The following is a 25048-nucleotide window of genomic DNA, read 5'->3' on the forward strand; positions in this document are numbered from 1 at the left end:
CTCTATTCTGGCTTTCTTTGCATTCTTAGCAAGCTGTATCTCTTTACTTTCTCTTTTGGATTAAGTTTCTAAACTTGTTGGATTATTGTTATTTTTGTAGCAGTTTTATTGACATTCACGTATCACATAACTAATTCATTTAAAGTTTGCAATTAAATGAGTTTAGTATATTCATAGAGCTGTGCAACCAACACTGTAATCAAATTTTGAACGTTTTCTTCTCAGAAAGAACCCCGCCATCCCTTGTATTATCACACCCCAGAACTCCATTCCCTTTCCCCTCACCTGGCCTTAAACAACTACTAATCTATTTTCTGTATTTATAGATTTAGTCACTTTGGACATTTCAAATGAATGGAATCATAGAAAATGTTTGTTTTTTGGGTGACTGGCTTCTTCCATGTGGCATAATGTTCTGAAGATTCATGTATCAGTATGTCATTTAACATGTATCAATACATCATTCCTTTTTATCGTCAAATAATATTCCAGTTTATGGATACTCATTTTGTTTATATATTCAACAATTGATGGACATTTGGGTTGCCTCCACCTTTTGGCTCTTATGAATAATGCTGCTGTATGCACACATTCTTTGGTCTCTATTCTACCAGTTGAGCTAGCAGGGTGACACTGAATACATTCTTAATATTAAAAATTTGGATTAATTAAAAGTATATTCAGTAAAGCCTGAAAATCCCAGTTTCTTTCCTGATTGTTTCTGATTTCTACCCTAGACTGCCAATTTCTACTTCCCTTCTTAGAAGTTATCCATTTGGTTTGTATCCTTATAATATCATTGTGTCCTTATATCATTGTTACTATATTTTATAAAAATGATATATTCACATAAGTCCAATAATTATATGATATTTGTTGTTTTTTGCTTACTTTTTTCATTTAATCTTTCTCATATATCCTGGTATATCAGTTCATACAGATATATTTCATTATTTTTATTTATTTTATTTTATTTTTTGAGACGGAGTCTCGCTCTGTCTGCTGGAGTGCAGTGGCGTGATCTTGGCTCACTGCAACCTCCACCTCTTGGGTTCAAGAGATTCTCCTGTCTCAGCCTTCCAAGTAGTTGGGATCACAGGCATGTGCCACCATGCCTGGCTAATTTTTGTATTTTTAGTAGAGACAGCATTTCACCATATTAGCCAGGCTGGTCTTGAACTCCTGACCTCAAGTGATCCACCCGCCTTGGCCTCCCTGGGATTACAGGTTGAGCGACTGTGCCCCGGACTATTTCACTGTTTTTAAGGGCTGAGAGTATTTTGTAGTATGAATACTATTATTTATTTAACCACTCAACATTTAGTACACTTAGATTTCTAATTTTTCTCTCTTGTAAACAATGCTGCAACAAACATCCTTGTGTGTGTATATATGTATGCACACACAGAGAGCCTCCAGTGTGGACTGAAGGTGCTTTAACTTTGAGTAGGGAAGAGGAAGTTTGGGTTTTAGGCCCCACAGAGTCTGTGTGTATGTATATATACACATACATATATATTCACACACATATATACATACATATATATACATATATATGTATATATGTGTATATATACACATACACACACGAAATATATATGTGTATATATATATTCTCTGAGCATTTGTGTGAATTTTTTAAAGCTCGTTCATAAAAATGGAAGCAGAGCCAAAGGTAATAAACATTTAAAATTTTGATAGCTATTGTCAAATAGCCCTGCAAAAAGGATGTTATTGGATTGTCTATTTCTTGTTTTTTGTTTGTTTGTTTGTTTCTTTTGTTTTTAAGACAGAGTCTCGCTCTGTTGCCCCAGCTGGAGTGCAGTGGCATGATCTCGGCTCACCACAACCATTGCTTCCTGCATTCAAGCAATTCTCCTGCCTTAGCCTCTCAAGTAGCTGGGATATAGGTGTGTGCCACCAAGCCTGGCTAATTTTTGTATTTTTAGTAGAGACGGGGTTTTACTATGTTGCCCAGGCTGGTCTCGAGCTCCTGACCTGGTGATCTGCCTGCCTCGGCCTCCCAAAGTGCTGGGATTACAGGTATGAGCCATGGCGCTTGGCCTATTTCTTGTTATTTTTAGAAACTCTTTTTATATGCATGTAGTTTTGTATGTATATGTATTTTCAATAGAAACCATTTATTCTATATATATTATTAATAGAGTTTCTAGTTTAACTTTATGACACCTTTTGTTGTGTAGACATTTTATAATTTATGCAGTGTCATATGTTGAATAATAATGATGATAGCATTTTGTCTTCACCCTTATTTTAATGTGTCATCCAAATGACCACCATGATGGCGCGAGATAGTAGAAAGGAGAGCTTTATTGGCAATATCAGTTTGTAGACCAGGAAGAGAGAGTCTCCAGTGTGGACTGAAGGTGCTGTAACTTCGAGCAGGGAAGAGGAAGTTTGGTTTTAGGCTCCACAGAGTCTGTCTTATAAAATAGAATCATACATATTTGGCAGGTTTTGGGGAAAAGCTATACATATTTATGAGGGGAGCCAAGCACATAGTGGGTAAACATATATGTAACATACATCCCATGTTCACTTTGTGGCAGGTTTTACCATTAAAATGAGATGGAATTTGGCTCTTTACATCAAAAGGTGAACTATAGGACACAAAGACAATTAGTGCACAGCCTCTATAGGCTGGCTGAAACTGGCTTAAGGTCTGCAGTTGTTTATCAGAAAAGAATGTTTGTAAGGCTGGTCCTCTGTCTGATCAGAGTTGTAGTGGTCTGGATCATAAGTCAGAGTTAGGAGGTGTCCAATATTGCTAGGGGATTTAGCCAGAGTGTCGTTTTACTTGTAGCCATGAGAATTTAAGAAGTTGTCATGCCTCAACCTGTAACTTTTGTTACCTTAACTTTAGGGTCCCCCTTACTTGATAAAGGGGCATCTACTTTAGTTTCTCAGATCGCAAATGGGAATGCTTCTAATATTTTGCCATCAAATATGATGTTTGCTGTTTCTGGTAAACATCGTTTATTAAATTAAGGACATGTCCTTTTCTAGTAGGTGAGAAAAGAAAAATAGCTCTGAGCCATCTGAGCTATGTGAGATGTGCAAAAATTTATCAGGCCCAGAGAGACATGAATATGCCACTTTAGTCACATCCCTCCCCCTCCTTGCACCCATGTCCCAGGGGCCAGTCATTTAAAGGCCTTTTCTTCCTGACTAGCTGCTTCCCCTGTTATCTTCATGTTCCTGTAATCTGTGATACAAAGAACAACGTACAGCTGATCAATAGGTTATGCTATTTTAATGTAAATTCTTGGTAAACAAATTAGGAACCACCCCATTTTTTTCCTTTATAAACCACTAGTAACTACTGCTAATCAGGGTATAGTCATGTTAACTTGAAGCTATGCTCCTGGGTTGCAGTCTTCAAACTTGGCCCAAATAAACTCTGTGTTAAGTTTGCCTCACTTTTTTTGTCTTTAGGTTAATGCGTGACAGAGATTTAAAAATTATTTTATTTTATTTTAAAAAATAAGGAATGGTTATGAAAATACGTTTGTTTCTTCTTTGGGTTTTTTGAGAGGATCGTGAAGTCATAGAATTTTCCTCTTTTTATTCTGTTAGCATAGTGCATTTAATCAACAGATTTCTGGTGCTGATTACCTTCACATTCCTGGAATGAACTCTGCTTGGTCACATAGGTTATTTTAGGTAATTACTGCATTAAATTTACCAACATTTTATTTAGAGTTTTTCTATCTATTTCCACAAGTGAGATTAGCCATTCTTGTCAAGTTTAAGCATCTGGGTTAGACTAGCCTCCTAAAATAAGGTGGGAAACTTTCCACAGCTTCTATTATTTAGAATTATTTATAAAAAGAAAAGACCATTTTTTTTCCTTGAAGATCCAACTAACTTTATAACACTTTTTGGGCTTTGTTTCTGACAACTTTTCTATTTCTTTATTTTTAACCTCTTGTGTCAATTTTAGAAATTTGTATTTTTTCTAGACAAATCAGCCATCTGGATTTAAAAATTTTAAAATCCTTTTAAAATTTATGTTTGTCTATTATTTCTAGTGTTGGTTATGTTTAATGACACAAAGTTTTTTTCTATATTATTTTTTTTTAATTGAAGAAACACCTTGTAATTTTTTTATCCAATTTGCTATTTTCCCCTGGTTCGTTAAATTTTGCTTTTATCTGTTAATTTGTATCTTCTAATTTCTTTGATTTCTTTTTGCTAGGTTCCTGTGTTATATGCATACTTTATTTATTTTCATTATTTCTTTTCTTTTTTTCTTTTAAAGAATTTATTTTAAACCTATTATACCACACAGTATGTTTTAAACACTGCCATATAACCCCCTAATTAGATAAAGACGAAACAGTTTATCTTATTAGAAACAAGATACATCATCACTTATAGAGTTTTCAAACATTATTGCACTTTAACTTTCATAATTTGACAAAGAATTCATGAAACAATCTACAGACTAGTTTTAACAGACAAATAACACTTGTAAGCAGACATGACTGTCCTAAATTGTTTTTTAGGTATCAATTTTACAAGCATTACTTACATTAGTGGCAACAGTGGAGTTGGAGAGTATTGCGCCTTTTCCAAGATGCGCGGTGAGAATCACCAGGAGTGTGGTGGAACTTATGACCCTACCAAGGCCATGGATCTTTTGGCCTGCAGGTGTCAGCCCATGCATCTCCGTTTGCTTGTGGACTGGTTTGGTTATCCACTGGGTGTCAGGACTTTTTCTGACAGCTTTATGGAGTGAATGAATGAGGATAACCTCAAACATTTTGTGTGTTGAATCTTCACCAAAGTAAGAACTCAGGACTCTCAGCCGGGCATGGTGGCTCATGCCTGTAATCCCATCACTTTGGGAGGCCAAGGTGAGTGGATCACTTGAGGCCAGGAGTTCAAGACCAGCCTGGCCAACATGGTGAAACCTTGTTTCTACTAAACATATAACAATTAGCTAGGTGTGGTGGCGCACGCCTATAATCCCAGCTACTCGGGAGACTGAGGCATGAGAATTGGTTGAACCCAGGAGGTGGAGGTTGCAGTGAGTGGAGATTGTGCCACTGCACTCCAGCCTGGGTGACAGAGCAAGACTCTGTCTCAAAAAAAAATAGAAAAGAAATATATATATAGAAATAAAATGTATAAATATGTCTGTATATATGTATAAATAAAAATATATGTACATGTATATATGTGTATGTGTGTGTGTATGTGTGTGTATATATATATGAATTTAGTACTCTTATAACCCCACAGTGGAGTCCAGCTTTCTCCTCTTCAATAGACTTCGAGCATACTTTAGCTGGTTAACACCACAATGGACACGCTTGCCATAAGCTGCACCCTTAGGAACTGGGCATTTTCGGCCACCATGGTGCACAGGAAGCCTATATATAATGTAACCTTGCTTGACATTGTAGCCCAGTCAGTGCACTGTTTTGGGCTGGGTGGGTTGTGGAGCCCTGTGGTAGAGCAGAGAGCTGTCAATATTGCTAGCAGGGACTCTCAGAAGAAAGTACATGATATCAGACTGTTGCTTCTTCCATAGCTCCTGAATGTACTTGTATGCAGCTCTCTTGGCTTACCTGATGGCTCTTGCCAGACAGAAAGGAAAGCGCCTTTCTCCCCCATGATTTATTTTCTTATGTGAGTAGAAGGCTAGAAAATTTTCTGAGTGCCATTATGGTTGTGTCTCATGGGTTTTGATATGTAGACCTCTCATTATTTTCAAAATAGCTATAGCTGTGGCCTTAATTTCCACTTTCCTTCAACTTGTTGCTCACTAATTTGCTCTTCAACTCTTTTCATTCTTCTATTCAACCTACTATTTTTATTTTCACCATCATAACCTTGTTTTCTAAGATCTCTAATATAATTATAGTTTTATTTTTATGTTTAATTTTTGATCTTGGAGAAATTTATTGTGATGAAAGAACAAAACAGATTCAAATTCACCCTCCTTTCCCAATGGTAATTATCATACTTTGAAATTCCATCTATAACATATATTAAATTCTCAAATATAACAGTAATAATAGTAATAACTATAATTATTTTATACTTATAAAACCCTCAAACAAACTTTTGCAGTGAGTTCTAGTATTAGCCTCAGTTTGTAGATGAGGAAATTTGAGGTGTAGAGCAACTCATACAAATTAACATAATTAATGTTATAACCAATCGTTCTTACATTAGTATTAAAAATTAACATTTTCTATAATGCTATGCCTCGATATCCTGATGTTGAAGAGAAAACAAGCACAGACAGGATGGGGGACTTGCCCAGGGTCACAGTGGAAGACTGAAAATACATGTCATAGCTCCTGAAATTTTAATTCATTCATTTCTGCAGTTAGCCACATGGTCTGAGAGAATTAGTCCTTTTAGTAAAGTCCATTTCATTCATGACAGTCATAGCTTTGTTTCTCAAGTTCTGTTACTAATACTGCTATTCTTTTTTCTTTGTTTCTTTTTCTTTTTCTTTTTTTTTTTTTTTTAAGATTTTAAGTCAAAAGAGCATTCAGAGCACCAGAGTCAGCAATTCATGCTGCAGTACTTTGGCCAATTCCCCCTTTAACAATATGATCTTTGTAGGAGCTCTTATTTTCATATTGAAATGCTCATTGTATTTTTTTGGGGGGCATACATTCAGTGACTGCATTAAGACACAAGGTCTTGTTGGTAGCTCACCTAGAGGTAAAATACAGCTACTTACCCCAATTACAGCCCACCATTCATTATTAGAGGATTAGGTATGAAGTTTAGAAAGACACTGTTCACTTCAGTTCTTTCTGTTCTTAGAGAAAAATGCTTTCCTTGTTTGCCTCCATGCATTTGAATTTCAAAGGTAGGAATGTTGTATAGTAAGCCTCTTGGTGATGAAGCAGTTATAAGCCATGAACGGACTGCCTTCCCAAGGAAGTCTAGGAAAATGACAAAGTTATAATTCAAAATAATTTCATTAAGACACATTTTAGGAGACTTATTCTAACTCTGCTGTTAGCACTTCTTGTTATTTGTGTTTGCAGTCCTTGTAAAAACAAACTAATAAGGATTCAAGTTCAGGAGAACTTGAATTTCATCTATATATGATTTTCACAGGCAGAAACATTAACCCCTATTAAGGCTAGCAGTATTACCTAAACCGGAAAAGTGGGAGTTATACTTAATCGCTCTGTTTCCCACATTTAATTGTACAAATTCCTTTGGATTTGACATTTTAAATAACACCTTAATTTCACTTTTCTCTACCTATAGCTTTAAAGTATTTTCAGCATTTCTCTCTAGATATATTACAATGAACTGCTATTAGATCTCTTTATTTCTACAATCCAAATTCCACACACTACCCAGTGAGCTTTTTCAAATGCAAAATTGATGATTTACTTCATTTTTAAATGTCTGTTCACATCCATTGCCTGTATGTTGAAAGCCAGGTTTCTCAATATGGCATGATAAGGCCCTTTAAGATCTGAGGCTTGATACCCTCCAACCTCCTCCCCTCCTGTTCTCTTCTGATGTTTTTAGAACCCTGTTTGTAGTTTTCCGAATGCAGTATGCTTGGGCCTTTTCATGCCAATTGCCTAGAGTGCTTCGCCCTACGCAACCTGTCTGACATCATCATCTAAAATTTATTTCAAACATTACATCTTTGGGGATCCTTAAATGTACCTTCCCTCTTTTTGATTTATCTTACCACTCATATTCTCTCATAGCAGGGACTAAATGATGTTTCTCTGTGCTCCCAAAGGACTGTGTTTGGCCAACTTGTCACTGTGTTGTTTTCCTGTATTGTGAATTTTGGCTTAGCTATTTTCCTCTTTTGCTAGACCCTTCCTCTTCCTCTTCCTCTTCCTCCCCTCATCTCCTCTTCTTTCTTTTGAGACAGGGTCTCACTCTGTTGCCCAGATTGAAGTGCAGTGGCACAATTATGGCTCACTGCAGCCTTGACTTCCTGGGCTCAGGTGAATCTCCCACCTCAGCCTCCTGAGTAGCTAGGACTACAGGCATGCATGCACCATGGTGCCCAGCTAATATTTTGTATTTTTTATAGAGATGGGGTTTTGCCATGTTGCCCAGGCTGGTCTGGAATTCCTGAGCTCAAGTAATCTGCCTTGCCCTCCCAAAGTGCTGGGATTACGTACATGAGCCACCGCACCTAGCCAACTTTTAAATTTCTTAAGGCCAAGGATTCTTATTCATCTCCTTTCAAAGAGTACTTAGTACAGCATCAGTAAATGTTTCTTTTTTTAAAAAAAGACTTTTTTTTTGAAACAGAGTGTTAATCTGTTGCCCAGGCTGGAGTGCAGTGGTGCCGTGGCGCGATCTCGGCTCACTGCAGCCTCCACCTCCTGGGTTCAAGCGATTCTTGTGCCTCAGCCTCCTGAGTAGCTGGGATTACAGGCGCCCGCCACCAGGCCTGGCTAAATTTTGTTTTTTAAAGAAAAGTTTTTTATTTTGAAATACTTTTAGACTTATAGAAAAGTCAAATAATAGTTGAAAAATTACTGTATATTCCTCTCCCAAATTCCCCAAACTTAACATTTTACCACATTTGCTTTATCATTCTCTATCTCTGTTTTAATTTTTAATTTTTATGGGTACATAATATAGATGTATATATTTATGGGGTACATGAGATATTTTGATACAGGCATACAATGTATAATAATCCCATCAGGGTAAATAGGGTATTCATCACCTCAAACATTTATAATTTCTTTGTGTTATAAACATTCCAGTTATCTTATAGTTATTATAAAATGTAAAATAAATTTTTGTTGACTGTAATAACTGTTGTGCTATCAAATACTAGATCTTATTCATTCTATCTAATTATATTTTTGTATCTATTAACCATCCCCACTCCCTCACCTCTGCTACCCTTCGCAACCTCTGGTAGCCATCATTCTACTCTCTTTCTCCATGAGTTCAATTGTTTTAATTTTTAGCTCCTGCAGATGAGTGATAATGTATGAAGTTTGTATTTCTGTGCATGACTTGTTTCAAAATACCAACTTCTCCTTTTGTTCATCTTTTGTATTTTTTTGCTTTAATTTCGTTTATTTCTGCTCTCATCTTTGTTATTTCTTCTACTAATTTCAGGTTTGTCTTTCTCTTGTTTTTCTATGTTAAGATATGTCATTAGGTCATTTATTTGGTGTTTTTCTACTTTTTTGATGTGGGCATTTATTTCTATAAACTTTCCTCTTAGCATTCCATCACTGTAACCCAAAGGTTTTGCTGTGTTGTGTTTTCATTTTTATTTGTTTCAAGAAATTTTAAAGTTTCCTTCTTAACTTCTTCATTGACCTACTGGTCATTCAGGAACATATTGTTTAATTGTGTTTGTATATTTCTAAAGTTCCTCCTATTGATTTCTAGTTTTATTCCATTGTTGTCAGAAAAGATACATGATATGATTTCATTTTTTTGAATTTTTAGAGGCTAGTTTTGGCTGGGCGTGGTGGCTCATGCTGGTAATCCCAGCACTTTGGGAGGCCAAGGCGGGCGGATCACTTGAGGTCGGGAGTTTGAGACCAGCCTGACCAACATGGAGAAACCCTGACTTTACTAAAAATACAAAATTAGCTGGGTGTGGTGGTGCATGCCTGTAATCCAAGCTACTTGGGAGGCTGAGGCAGGAGAATGGCTTGAACCAGGGAGGCAGAGGTTGCGGTGAGCCAAGATCACGCCATTGCACTCCAGCCTGGGTAACAAGAGCGAAACTGTGTCTCAAAAAAAAAAAAAAAGAAAAAAAAGACTAGTTTTGTGGCCTAAGATATGGTCTGTTTTTGAGACTCAACCATGTGCCCAGGAAAGGAATGTGTATTCTGTCGCCGCTGGATGAAATGTTCTGTAAATAACTATTAGGTCTATTTGGTATAGTGCAGATTAAATCTCATGTTTCTTTGTTGATTTTCTCTCTGGATGATCTGTCCAATGCTGAAAGTGGAGTGTTGAAGTCTCCAGCTATTATTGTTTTGGGGCCTCTCTTTTTAGCTCTGATAATATTTGTTTTATATATTTGGATGCTCCAGTATAAGGTGCATATATATTTACAACTGTTACTTCTCTTGCTGAATTGACCCCTTTATCATTATATAATGACCTTCTTTTTCTCTTCTTATGGTTTTTATTTTGAAATCTATTTTGTATAATATAAGTATAGCTACTTCTGCTCTTTTTTGGTTTCCATTGGCACGGAATATCTTTTTTCATCCCTTTTCTTTTTCAGTCTATGTGTGTCTTTAGAGGTGAAGTATATTTCTTGTAGGCAATAGATCATTGGATTTTGGTTTTGTTTTTAATCCATTCATCCATTCTATGTCCTTTGACTGGAGAGCTGAGTCCATTTACGTTCAATGTTATTGTTGATAAGTAAGGACTTTTCTGCCATTTTATTATTGTGTTCTTGTTGTTTTGTAGTCTTCTCTTCCTTCCTTCCTGTCTTGCTTTTTGTGAAGGTGATTTTCTCTGGTTTTTAATTTCTAGATTTTTATTTTTTGTGTATCTGTTTTGTGTTTTTTATTTGAGGTTACCATGAGGCTTGCAAATAACATCTTATCACCCTTTTTTTAAACTGATATTAACACCAATTACAAAAAGAAACAAGGAAGAAAAGAGAAAACTAAAAAAAACCTTCAAATTCATCTACCTTCTTTTTTAACTTTTTGTTGTTTTTATTCATATCTTATTGTCTATGTCTTGAGAAGTTATTGTAGTTATTATTTTTGATGGGTTCATGTTTTAGTCTTTCTACTCAAGATATGAGTAGTATACACACCACAGTTATAGTGTTACAATCTTCTGTGTTTGTGTCTGTCTTATTACCAGTGAATTTTCTATCGTCAGATGATTTCTTTTTTGAAAAATATTAACTTTTACTGTTGATATGTGGGTACATGTGCACATTTGTTATATGGGAATATTGTGTGATGCTGGGGTTTGGGGCCTGTGTCCTGTCATTCAAGTAATAAGCATAGTACCTGATAGTTTTTCAACCCGTACCCCGTTCCTCCTCTCCTCCCTCTAGTAGTCTAGAGTGTCTTTTGTTTCCATGTTTATGTCCATGTGTGCTCAGTGTTTAGCTCTTACTTATAAGTAAGAACATGCAATATTTTGTTTTCTGTTCGTGTGTTTATTTGCTTAGGATAATGGCTTCCCACTGCATCCATTTTACTGCAGAGAATTCGGTATTACTCTTTTTTATGGCTATGTAGTATTACAGGGTGTTTATGTGCTACATTTTTTTAATCCAGTCTACCATTGATAGGCACCTGGGTTTGATTCCATGTCTTTCTTACTGTGAATAGCACAGCAGTGAACACATGAGTACATTTGTCTTTTTGGTAGAATGATTTATTTTCCTTTGGATGTATACCCAGTAATGGGATTGCTGGGTCAAATGGTAGGTCTGTTTTAAGTTCTTTGAAGAAACTCCAGACACTTTCTAATTTATATTTCCATCAACAGATTATAAATGTCCCCTTTTCGTTGCAGCCTCATCAGCATCTCTTAGTTTTTGACACATTTTGGTAATAGCCATTTTGACTAGTGTGAGATGGGTATCTCATTGTGGTTTTGATTTTGATTTGGATTTCTTCAGATGATTTCTTATTGCTTATTAACATCCTTTTCTCTCAGTTTGAAGTTTCTTTAGCATTTCTTGTAGGATATGTCTGCTGTCAGTGACAGCAGTTTTTGTCTGTCTCAGAAAGTCTCTGTTTCTTTTTCATGTTTGAAGTATATTTTTGCTAGATATACTATTCTAGGATACACATTTTTTTTTTCTTTCAGCACTTTTAAGTATGTCTTGCCATTCTCTCCTAGCCTGTAAGGTCTCCACTGAGAAGTGTGCTGACAGATGTAATGGAGCTCCTTTACATATTACTGGTTTCTCTTCTCTTCCTGCTTTTAGGATCTTTCTTTATCCTTGACCTTTGGGTTAAATCTGCTTGGTGTTCCATAACCTTCTTATACTTGAATATTGATATATTTCTCTAGGTTTAGAAAGTTCTCTTTTATTATTCCTTTGAATAAACGTCCTACCCCAGTCTCTCTCACTGTCTATGTTTTTCAGGCCGATAAATCTTAGACTTGCCCTTTAGAGGCTATTTTCTGTAACTTGTCGGCATGCTATATTCTTTTTTATTCTTTTTTCTTTTATGTCCTCTCACTGTGTATTTTCAAATACCCTGCCTTCAAGCTCACCAATTCTTTCTTCTGCTTGATCAATTCTGCTATTGAGTGACTCTGATGCATTCTTCAGTATTTCAATTGAGAGTGTCACTCTAGAATTTGTTTGATTCTTTTAAATTATTTTGATCTCTTTGTTAAAAGTATCTGATAGGATTCTGAATTTTTTCTCTGTATTATCCTGAATTTTTTTTTTGAGACGGTGTCTCACTCTGTCGCCAGGCTGGAGTGCAGTGGTACAATCTCAGCTCACTGCAACCTCTGCTTCCCGGGTTCAAGCGATTGTCCTGCCTCAGCCTCCTGAGTAGCTGGGACTACAGGTGTGCACTACCACACCCAGCTAATTTTTGTGTTTTTAGTAGAGACGGGGTTTCACCATGTTGGCCAGAATGGTCTTGATCTCTTGACCTCATGATCTGCCCACCTTGGCCTCCCAAAGTGCTGGGATTACCGGCGTGAGCCACTGCACCTGGTCTGTTACCCTGAATTTTGTTGAGCTTCCTCAAAATAGCTATTTTGAATTCTCTATGTGAAAGGTCACTTGTCTCTGTCACTCTGGGAATAGCCACTGGTGCCTCATTTAGTTCATTTGGTGATGTCATATTTTCCTTGATGGTCTTGATGCTTGTGGATGTTCACTGATGTCTGGACATTGAAGACTCAAGTATTTATGGTAGTCTTTGCAGTCTGGATTTATTTGTATCCTTTTTGGGTAGGCTTTCTAGGTATTTGAAGGGAATTGAGTGTTATGATCTAAGTCTTTGGTCACTGCAGCTATATCTTTATTAGGGGGTACCCCACACCCAGTAACACTGTGTCTCTTGCCTTCTTGTAGAGGTACTGCCTTGGTGGTGTTGGGTAAGATCTGGGAGAATTCCCTGGATTACCAGGCAGAATCTGTTATTCTTTACCATAATTTTCCCCCAAACAGAATTTCTTTCTCCATGCTGAGTTTCTTGGAGTTGGGGGATGGGAAACACAAGTACCCTTGTGGCCACTGTCATTGGATCTACACTGGGTCAGACTCAAAGTTCACACAGCACTGGGTCTTGCCTGAGGCCTGCAGAAACCATGTCATGGTTACCACTGATGCTCCCTCAAGGCCCAAGCAGGTGGCAAACCCAGCCAGACTTGTGGCCTTCTCTTTAGGGTGATGAGCTCCCCCTCAGCCCAGGATTGGTCCAGAAATGCTGTCTAGGAGTCAGGGCATAGAGTAAGGAACCTTAGGAATCTACTTGGTGCTCTATTCCACTGTGGCTGAGCTGGCACCCAAGCCGCAAGACAAAGTCTTTCCTACTCTTCCCTCCTCTTTCCTCAAGCAGAAGTATTTCCCTGTGGCCACCTCCCCCTTGTCTGTAGTGAGTAATGCCTGGTTATTGCTGATGTTTACTGCCTGGCTACCACTGTTTACCCAAGAACTCTTCTGTCAGCTTGTAGTGCATGCTGCTGGGCCTGGTATGCTCCCTTCAAGGTAGTGAGCTCCTCTCCGGTCCAGCACAGGTCCAAAAATGCCATCCAGGGCCAAGTCCTAGAATTGTGGACCCCAGGAGTCCTTGGGTGGTCTGTATCACAGTAACCAGGCTGGTACCCATGCTTCAGGAGAAAGTTCCCTTTAATCTTCCTTCTTTCCTCAAGCAGAACAAGTCTCTTCCCATGGCCATCACACTGGGAATGCACAGGGTCATCCAAGTCCTATGACAAATACTACCTGGCAACCACTGATGTTCATTCAAGGTCTGACAGCTCTGTAGTCAGCAGGCAATGAATTCTCCCAGGACTAGTTCCTTCTCTTCAAGGCAGTAGATTCCCCTCTGGCCCAGGATGTGTAGAAATGTTGTCAGGGTTTTCAGTGCCTTACAAAGACTTAGAGTGACTTTCAGATTTGTTTAGGAACCTGTTGTGCTTTAGCAGGTGGTTGGGCTAGCCAGAACTTACTTTCAGGCTGCTGGGATGGTTCCCTCTAGCTAAGGCTGGTCTAAATGCTCCTTCCAGGGGCACTGGCTGATTTCTGCACTGTGTCACTTTCTACTGATACAGGACAGCACTGAATTCCAAAGCAAAGCCCCATAATCACTGTACTCCTCCATGTGCACAGATTCTCTCTCCATGCTACATGGCCACCACCATTGCTGGAGGGTAAGAGAGGGGTGGTGTCAATGATTCAAGACTATCTTTCCGACCGTCTTCAGTGTCAAATTCCTTGACATGATTTTAAAACCAGATATTGTGATAATTCACCTGATTTTGGGTTCTTATGAAGGTGCTTTCTTCTGTGGATAGTTAGTTGTTCAACTTGTTATTTCTGCAGGAAGATGATCCCTAGAGGGTTCTACTTGGCTATCTTGCTCCTATCCCCTTATAATATTTTTCCTGAACAGTTTGAGATTAAGTTGAGGACCTGATGCCTGTTAGAAGACAAAATCTCAACTAATTTAAATACTCTAATTAGCTTTTATTATTATTTTCAATTCATGAATTGGGCAGCATCTAAAAATAGGTGCTATGCTAGGCATGGCAGAACAGTTGGTTTTTACAAAATAGCTTGAAGAAGAACAAGTGAAACAGCATAATAAAAAGCAGATTGGTTAACATCAGGTTACTTCAGGTTCGTTTTCTTGTAAGGGTTAAAACAGAGGGGACTTCCTTACCATGCTGGCTAAAACTGGCCTGTTTAGGAATTTGGCTACCATGTCTCTCCTGCTTTTTTATAGATCAGATAAACAACTTAGTTTTGGTTTGGTGATGGGGAACTTTAGCATGAATGACTCCATTTTGGCCTAGTGGAACTCAGCCCAAAATAATGGTCTTCCATAAATTTTATTTAACATGCTCTTTTAACCTTAAATACTTGAATGCATATTTCCTAAAAACAAGGATATTCTTTTATATAATCAGAGCATAATGATTAAAATTAGGAAATTAACATTGATAGAACAGTATTATCTAATTGACAGATGTGATGTGTTACCAGTTATCCTACTCATGTCCTTTATAGCAAAATACAGCATACATGGGTGGATACATTCCAAGACCCCTCAGTGAATGCCTGAAACCACAGATAGTACTGAATCCTATATATACTATTTGCTTTTTTTCTATATATAAATACCTATGATAAAGTTTAATTTATAAATTAGGCATAGCAAGAGATTAACAATAATAACTAAAAATAAAATAGAACAATTTTAACAGTATACCAACAACACTACTCATAGGCTTTGGAGTCATTATTAAGTAAAATTATGGTTACTTGAACACAAGCACTGCAATATAGAGACAATACAGATGCCAAGCTGATAATGAGATGACTACCAAGTGACTAGTGGGTGCGTAGCATATATAGTGTGGATATGCTGGACAAAGGGAAGACTCATGTCCTGGGCAGGACAGAATGGGACAGTGTGAGATTTTATCATGCTACTCAGAATGGTGTGCAATTTAAAACTTAGGAATTGTTTATTTCTGTATTTTTCCATTTAATATTTTCAAACCATGGTTGACAGCAGATAACTGAAGTCATAGAAAATAAAACCACAAATAAGGGTGGACTGCTATATTTTTTCCTGTTCTAAGACCCAATCTAGGATGTATACTATACTTGTTGCCTCTTTAATTTTTTTTTTTGTTTGTTTCTTTTTTTTTTGAGATGGAGTCTTGCTCTGTCACCCAGGCTGGAGTGCAGTGGCGCAATCTTGGCTCACTGCAAGCTCCATTTCCTGGGTTCACGCCATTCTCCTGCCTCAGCCTCCCAAGGAGCTGGGACTACAGGCACCCACCACCACGTCCGGCTAATTTTTTTTTGTAGTTTTCGTGGAGATGGGGTTTCACTGTGTTAGCTAGGATGGTCTTGATCTCCTGACCCTGTGATCCACCCGCCTCGGCCTCCCAAAGTGCTGGGATTACAGGCATGAGCCGCCGCGCCCGGCCTAATCTTTTTTATTGTGGAACACTTCCTCAGCCTTTCTATGTGTTTTATGAGCAGCTGTTTTACAGAATATTCCTCAGTTTGAGTTTTAGGGAAAATTGTGAAAAACTTCGAAATGGACCAAAAGATTATCAGGTTATCTTCAAAGGAAAACTAGAAGTTGTCTAGTATACCTTTCAAGTTATCTGATTTCTATGTGAGTTCTGAGGCTTTCATTGTATTCATGGATTCATGGTATTTTACAACTCTGTAGGTCATATAAAACTGTTAGCAATGCAAATTATGTATTATTTTCCATAGGAATTGCAAATCCTGTCTGGTGGAATGCAATTGATTGCCCCCTGGCTGTTAATGTTTTCCAGTTTTTTGGTATACATTTCTCTTTTTTTTCCCTCTAATATCACATTTGTTATGTTATAAAAGAGGGAAATGTGATTATCACTGATATTTTAATGCATGTTTTTAAAAAATTATACTTTAAGTTCTAGGGTACATGTGCGCAATGTGCAGGTTTGTTTCATATATATACATGTGCCATGTTGGTGTGCTGCACCCATTAACTGGTCATTTACATTAGGTATATCTCCTAGTGCTATCCCTCTCCCTTCCCTCCACCCCACAACAGGCCCTGGTATGTGATGTTCCCCTTCTTGTGTCCATGTGTTCTCATTGTTCAATTCCCACCTATGAGTGATAACATGTGGTGTTTGGTTTTTTGTCCTTGCGATAGTTTGCTGAAAATGATGGTTTCCAGCTGCATCCATGTCCCTACAAAGGACATGAACTCATCCTTTTTTACGGCTGCATAGTATTCCATGGTGTATATGTGCCACATTTTCTTAATCCAGTCTATCATTGATCGACATTTGAGTTGGTTCCAAGTCTTTGCTATTGTGAATAGTGCTGCAGTAAACATACATGTGCATGTGTCTTTATAGCAGCATGACTTATAATCCTTTGGGATATACCCAGTAATGCGATGGCTGGGTCAAATGGTATTTTTAATTCTAGATCCTTAAGGAATCGCCACACTGTGTTCCACAGTGGTTGAACTAGTTTACAGTCCCACCAACAGTGTAAAAGTGTTCCTATTTCTCCACATCCTCTCCAGCACCTGTTCTTTCCTGACTTTTTAATGATTGCCATTCTAACTTGTGTGAGATGGTATTTCATTGTGGTTTTGATTTGCATTTCTCTGACGGCCAGTGATGATGAGCATTTTTTCATCTGTCTGTTGGCTGCATAAATGTCTTCTTTTGAGAAGTTCTGTTCATATCCTTCACCCACTTTTTGATGGGGTTGTTTTTTTCTTGCAAATTTGTTTGAGTTCTTAGTGGGTTCTGGATATTAGCCCTTTGTCAGATGAGTAGATTGCAAAAATTTTCTCCCATTCTGTAGGTTGCCTGTTCACTCTGATGGTAGTTTCCTTTGCTGTGCAGGAGCTCTTTAGTTTAATTAGATCCCATTTGTCAATTTTGGCTTTTGTTGCCATTGCTTTTGGTGTTTTAGACATGAAGTTCTTGCCCATGCCTATATCCTGAATGGTATTGCCTAGGTTTTGTTCTAGGATTTTGATGGTTTTAGGTCTAACATTTAAGTCTTTAATCCATCTTGAATTAATCTTTGTATAACGTGTAAGGAAGGGATCCAGTTTCAGCTTTCTACATATGGCTAGCCAGTTTTGTCAGTACCATTTATTAAATGGGGAATCCTTTCCCCATTTCTTGTTTTTGTCATGTTTGTCAAAGATCAGATGGTTGTAGATGTGTGGTATTATTTCTGAGGGCTCTGTTCTGTTCCATTGGTCTATATCTCTGTTTTGGTACCAGTACCATGCTATTTTGGTTACTGTAGCCTTGTAGTATAGTTTGAAGTCAGGTAGGGTGATGCCTCCAGCTTTATTCTACTTGCTTAGGATTGCCTGGGCAATGCGGGCTCTTTTTTGGTTCCATATGAACTTTAAGGTAGTTTTTTCCAATTCTGTGAAGAAAGTCATTGGTAGCTTGATGGGATGGCATTGAATCTATAAATTACCTTGGGCAATATGGCCATTTTCATGATATTGATTCTTCCTATCCATGAGCATGGAATGTTCTTCCATTTGTTTGTGTCCTCTTTTATTTCTTTGAGCAGTGGGTTGTAGTTCTCCTTGAAGAGGTCCTTCACATCCCTTGTAAGTTGGATTTCTAGGTATTTTATTCTCTTTGAAGCAATTGTGAATGGGAGTTCACTCATGATTTGGCTGTCTGTTATTGGTGTATAAGAATGCTTGTGATTTTTGCACATTGATTTTGTATTCTGAGACGTTGCTAAAGTTGCTTATCAGCTTAAGGAGATTTTGGGCTGAGATGATGGAGTTTTCTAAATATACAATCATGTCATCTGCAAACAGGGACAATTTGACTTCCTCTTTTCCTAATTGAATACCCTTTATTTCTTTCTCCTGCCTGATTGCCCTGGCCAGAACTTCCAACACTATGTTGAATAGGAGTGGTGAGAGAGGGCATCCCTGTCTTGTGCCAGTTTTCAAAGGGAATGCTTCCAGTTTTTGCCCATTCAGAATGATATTGGCTGTGGGTTTCTCATAAATAGCTGTTATTTTTTGAGATATGTCCCAGCAATACCTAATTTATTGAGAGTTTTTAGCATGAAGGGCTGCTGAATTTTGTCAAAGGCCTTTTCTGCATCTATGGAGATAATCATGTGGTTTTTGTCTTTGGTTTTGTTTATATGCTGGATTACCTTTATTGATTTGCGTATGCTGAACCAACCTTGCATCCCAGGGATGAAGCCCACTTGATCATCGTGGATAAGTTTTTGATGTGCTACTGGATTCCGTTTGCCAGTATTTCATTGAGGATTTTTGCATCAATGTTCGTCAAGGATATTGGTCTAAAATTCTCTTTTTTTCTTGTGTATCTGCCAGGCTTTGGTATCAGGATGATGCTGGCCTCATAAAATGAGTTAGGGAGGATTCCCTCTTTTTCCATTGAATGGAATAGTTTCAGAAGTAATGGTACTAGCTCCTCTTTGTACCTCTGATAGAATTCGACTGTGAGTCCGTCTGGTCCTGGATTTTTTTTGGTTGGTAGGCTTTTAATTATTGCCTCAATTTCAGATCCTGTTATTGGTCTATTCAGGGATTCAACTTCTTCCTGGTTTAGTCTTGAGAGGGTGTATGTGTCCAGGAATTTATCCATTTCTTCTAGATTTTCTAGTTTATTTGCATATAGGTGTTTATAGTATTTTCTGATGGTAGTTTGCATTTCTGTGGGATTGGTGGTGGTATCCCCTTTATCATGTTTTATTGCATCCATTTGATTCTTCTCCCTTTTCTTCTTTATTAGTCTTGCTAGCAGTCTATCAATTTTGTTGATCTTTTTGAAAAACCAGCTCCTAGATTCATTGGTTTTTTTGAAGGGTTTTTTGTGTCTCTATCTCCTTCAGTTCTGCTCTGATCTTAGTTATTTCTTGCCTTCTGCTAGCTTTTGAATTTGTTTGCTCTTGCTTCTCTAGTTCTTTTAATTGTGATGTTAGGGTGTCAATTTTAGATCTTTCCTGCTTTCTCTTGTGGTCATTTAGTGCTATAAATTTCCCTCTACACACTGCTTTAAATGTGTCCCAGAGATTCTGGTATGTTGTGTCTTTGTTCTCATTGGTTTGAAAGAGCATCTTTATTTCTGCCTTCATTTTGTTATGTACCCAGTAGTCATTCAGGAGCAGGTTGTTCAGTTTCCATGTAGTTGTGTGGTTTTGAGTGTCAGAATCCTGAGTTCTAGTTTGATTGCACTATGATCTGAGAGACAGTTTGTTATAATTTCTGTTCTTTTTTTTTTTTTTTTTTTTTTGAGACAGAGTCTGACTCTGTTGCCCAGGCTGGAGTGCAGTGGCTGGATCTCAGCTCACTGCAAGCTCTGCCTCCTGGGTTCACGCCATTCTCCTGCCTCAGCCTCCCGAGTAGCTGGGACTACAGGCGCCCGCCACCTTGCCCCGCTAGTTTTTTGTATTTTTTAGTAGAGACGGGATTTCACCGTGTTAGCCAGGATGGTCTCAATCTCCTGACCTCATGATCCGCCCGTCTCGGCCTCCCAAAGTGCTGGGATTACAGGCTTGAGCCACCGCGCCCTTCCAATTTCTGTTCTTTTAGATTTGCAGAGGAGTGCTTTACTTCCAACTGTGTGGTCAATTTTGGAATAAGTGCGATGTGGTGCTGAGAGGAATGTATATTGTGTTGATTTGGGGTGGAAAGTTCTGTAGATGTCTATTAGGTTGGCTTGGTGCAGAGTTGAGTTCAATTCCTAAATATCCTTGTTAATTTTCTGTCTCATTGATCTGTCTAATGTTGACAGTGGGGTGTTAAAGTCTCCCATTATTATTTTGTGGAAGTCTAAGTCTCTTTGTAGATCTCTAAGGACTTGCTTTATGAATCTGGGTGCCTCTGTATTGGGTGCAAATGTATTTAGGATAGTTAGCTCTTCTTGTTGAATTGATCCATCCCTTTACCATTATGTAATGGCCTTCTTTGTGTGTTTTGATCTTTGTTGGTTTAAAGTCTGTTTTATCAGAGACTAGGATTGCAACCCCTGCCATTTTTTGTTTTCCATTTGCTTGGTAGATCTTTCTCCATCCCTTTATTTTGAGCCTATGTGTGTCTCTGCATGTGAGATGGGTCTCCTGAGTACAGCAAACTGATGGGTCTTAACTCTTTATCCAGTTTGCCAGTCTGTGTCTTTTAATTGGGGCAGTTAGCCCAGTTACAATTAAGGTTAATATTGTTATGTGTGAATTTGATCCTGTCATTATGATGTTAGCTGGTTATTTTGCTTGTTAGTTAATGCAGTTTCTTCCTAGCATTGATGGTCTTTACAATTTGGCATGTTTTTGCAGTGGCTGGTACTGGTTGTTCCTTTCCATGTTTTGTGCTTCCTCCCAGAGCTCTTGTAGGGCAGGCCTGGTGGTGACAAAATCTCTCAGCATTTGCTTGTCTGTAAAGGATTTTATTTCTCCTTCACTTATGAAACTTAGGTTGGCTGGATATGAAATTCTTGGCTGAAAATTCTTTTATTTAAGAATGTTGAATATTGGCCCCCCCTCTTCTGGCTTGTAGAGTTTCTGCCGAGAGATCTGCTGTTAGTCTGATGGGCTTCCCTTTGTCGGTAACCCGACCTTTCTCTCTGGCTGCCCTTAACGTATTTTCTTCATTTCAACTTTGGTGAATATGACAATTATGTGTCTTGGAGTTGCTCTTCTTGAGGAGTATCATTGTGGTGTTCTCTGTATTTCCTGAATTTGAATGTTGGCCTGCCTTGCTAGGTTAGGGAAGTTCTCCTGGATAATATCCTGCAGAGCGTTTTCCAACTTAGTTTCATTCTCCCCATCACTTTCAGGTACACCAATCAGACGTAGATTTGGTCTTTTCACATAGTCCCATATTTCTTGGAGACTTTCTTTGTTTCTTTTCACTCCTTTTTCTCTAAACTTCTCTTCTTGCGTCATTTCATCTTCAGTTCTGATACCCTTTGTTTCAGCTGATCGAATTGGCCACTGAAGCTTGTGCATTCTTCGCATAGTTCTCAGGCCATGGTTTTCAGCTCCATCAGGAGCTGGAGTCTCTCTGAATCTACTGTGATTTTGGGGCTGTCCAATTCATGAATTGTTCATTGCTCAGTTAAACCCCTTTAAATTTAACTAGAATGAAGTTTTTATTTTAACAGTTTAAAGACCTTGTTATGTGTGAATTTGATCCACACATAGAATTTTGTTAACTTTTTTCCTAAAAACCCAGGCTTTGAATTTATTAACTTAGGTCTGCTGTTTTCTGCTCCCCATATCATTACTTTCTGTTCTTATCTTTTTTGTGTCATTCTTTTTGTTTATTTTTTAGCGTATGGAGATGAGAATTTATTATCATTTTTTCATTTTTACTGCTAAAGTGTTTAGAACTATGGAGTTTTCTGACTGCTTTAAATGTATCCCATATATTTTTAATGAGTAGAGCTTTTAATGTTATTTTTAGATTCTTTCACTTTATTTCCCCTTTCACCCAAGAGTTGTTTAAAAGACACTTAAGAAATTTGCAGGTAGGAGGACGTTTTGTCATTTTTCTTGTTAATAATTTCTAGTTCTGTTGCATTGAGTGTTGTTTGTATTATTTCTACTTTATGGAATTTACTAATGTTTCATTGTAACCAAATATATGATCAGTATTTGTGAATGTTCCATGTACTCTTGAGAAGTTGTATTGCCTATTATGAGGGTACAATGTTTGATATATGTATATATCCATAAAATTTACTTTATCAAGTTTATTGAGCCTTTTCTATGTGATTTGGCCTCCTTAATGTACTAAGATGTCTTATAATCTCTTATTGCTAATGTATTTCTACCTGTATTTCCTTAAATTACCTTGTAGTTTCGCCTTATACAAGTGATTACTGTTTCATTTGGGATATTTCTTAACTGCCATATCTTCATTTTGATTTGTGGCTCTCAACATTAAGAAATATCCTTCTCGTAGGCTGAGACAGGAGGATCACTGGAAGCCAGAAGTTTGAGACCATCCTAGGCAACATAGTGAGACTATGCCTCTACAAAAAATTAAAAAATATTTTAACTAGGCATGACAGCATGACTCTGTAGTTCTGCTGAGGCTGAGACTGCAGGATTGTCTGAGCCCAGGAGTTCTAGGCTGCAGTGAGCCATGATCATGCCACTTCCCATTGCACTTTAGCCTGGGCAACAGAGTGAGACCCTATCTCTCTCTCTCTAAAGAAAGGTATCCTTCTATGTACATTTAGTGCGTAAGCTTAAATTCTACAATTTTGATCAGGATTACTACTTGTTTTCTTATTGTTTTCATTTGCCTATAATATCTTTGGCCATTTCTTGATATTTAGTCTTTCAGAATCACCTTGTTTTAGTTATGTGTCTAGTATACAGCATAATACATTCAGTCCTGTTTTAGGAGCAAAATTGCAAATCTTTTTGTTTTAATAGTTGAGGCTCATTCACATTTATTAATGTGATTAATATGTTTGATTTCAGTTGTTGTACTATTTTATACAGGTTGAATATCCCTTGTCCAAAATGCTTGAGACTAGAAGTTTTTCAGATTTCAGATTTATTGGATTTTGGAATATTTACATATACATAATGAGATATCTTGGAGATAGCACCCAAATGTAAATATGAAATTTATTTGTTTCATATACGTCTTATTCATATAGCATGAAAGTAGTTTTATACAATATTTAAAATAATTTTATTCATGAAACAGTTTGTGTTAAATACTTAGGTGTGGAATTTTCCACTTATGATGTCATGGCTGTGCTTAAAAAGCTTCAAAGTTTGGAATAATTTGGATTTTGAAATTTTGAATTAGAGATGCTCAACCTGTAATTGTATGCTATGGTACATTTTATGTTTTTCCTATCTACCAGATATTTTTCTCTTCTCCTTTATTTTTGAAATTTGTATGGTATTTAGGAAGATTTATATTTTTGTTTTATTGGTTACCTTTGTACTTATATTTTTAAAACACCCTTAGAAAACAGGGGACTATTTTCTTATTTAACTTCTACTATCTTCTTCGTCAGTTTTTAATTTTTTTCCAGTGGTGGTTGTTGAAAAGCACCAATTTTATGTCATTCTATCTCAAATCCAGACAAATAACCTCAGTTGCTTCAACAAACTTCTCTATAAAATAGAAGAAGCTGGGCAGAGAGCACCAAGATTTGTCAATAGCATCATTAAAATTACCCAGTGCACTAACATTGCTTCCTATCCTGACACAAACACACCTACCATCTCTCATTGCTTATGATGTATTCTTATTCACCTGCTACAGAGTGGAAATGATATTGAACCCAGGAACTAAGATATAATCATAACTACCATTTATTAAACACATACTTCATGCCAGTGCTGGACTGGACACTGTTCCAAATGATCTTATTAATCTTCCCAACAAATCTATGGGATACATATTTCTATCCAGTTTAAAGGTGAATTAGATTAATGAATTTCATCATGTGTAGAGGAGAGTTTTAAGCCCAGGTCTACCTGACTGTACAGGACCTGTTCTTTCTATGCTTTTGTTTCTTTAATAATATCCTTGTATATGTCTGTACTATAATTTTAAAAAAATCATTGCTTTGTCAGTTTTTTTTTTTTTGTATCTTTTAACTTTTACCTCTTGCCTATTTAGTAATCAATGAGCTTATTCTACTTTCCTCTTTTTCTTTCCCACACCTCCTGTTTTTTAATAGGTGGACTTTTTCTTTCTGGTAGTGGTTTTAGATTAATTTTAGTTTTGGTGGCTCCCTTCTTTTCTCTTTATTTTACTCAATTTTCCCTCCCTCCCCCTCTCTCCCTCCCTCCCTCCCTTCCTTCCTCCCTCCTTCCCTTCTTCCCTCCCTCCCTCTCTTTCATTCTTTCCTTTTTTTTTTTTTTCAAAGACAAGGTCTCATGTTGCCCAGGCTAGAGTGCAGTTGCTACTTGCAGACAGGATCTTGCCATTGATCAGTGCAGCAGTTTTGACCTGCTCCATTTCCCTCCTATGTCAGTTTACTGCTCCTTAGGCAACCTGGTAATCCCTTGGCCCCCACAGGTCACCATATTGAAGCCCAACTTACTGCAGACACCTGGACGGCGTAGTGCACCGCAGCCCAGAACTTCTAGGCTCAAGCGATCCTTCTGGCTTAGCCTCCAGAGTAGCTGGAACTACAGGCACACCCAGGGTGCCTGGCTTTTTTGCTCAATTTTTGTTTCCAGTAGTTCACTGTGGTCTTCTTTTCTCTCTTCTTTTTTCCCCCTATTATAGCTAACTTGAAGTTTGGCATTTTTGTCTTCTAGTTATACTGAAGACAGAGTTTTTGTATACTTTTATTTGTTCTTGTTTTCTTTTTTGAGGAT

At 37.6% G+C, this 25048-nt stretch overlaps 1 protein-coding gene across 5 annotated transcripts in view; it reads left to right on the forward strand.

Annotated features, from left to right (window-relative positions):
- Window positions 1–25048, forward strand: part of LOC116272414 (N-acetylgalactosamine kinase-like) — a 129917-nt gene that overhangs the window by 16825 nt on the left and 88044 nt on the right. The gene's annotated exons all lie outside the window — the stretch shown is intronic.

Source organism: Papio anubis, unplaced genomic scaffold, assembly GCF_008728515.1.
Source record: "Papio anubis isolate 15944 unplaced genomic scaffold, Panubis1.0 scaffold101, whole genome shotgun sequence".
In the NCBI taxonomy this organism is placed as follows: Eukaryota; Metazoa; Chordata; class Mammalia; order Primates; family Cercopithecidae; genus Papio; species Papio anubis.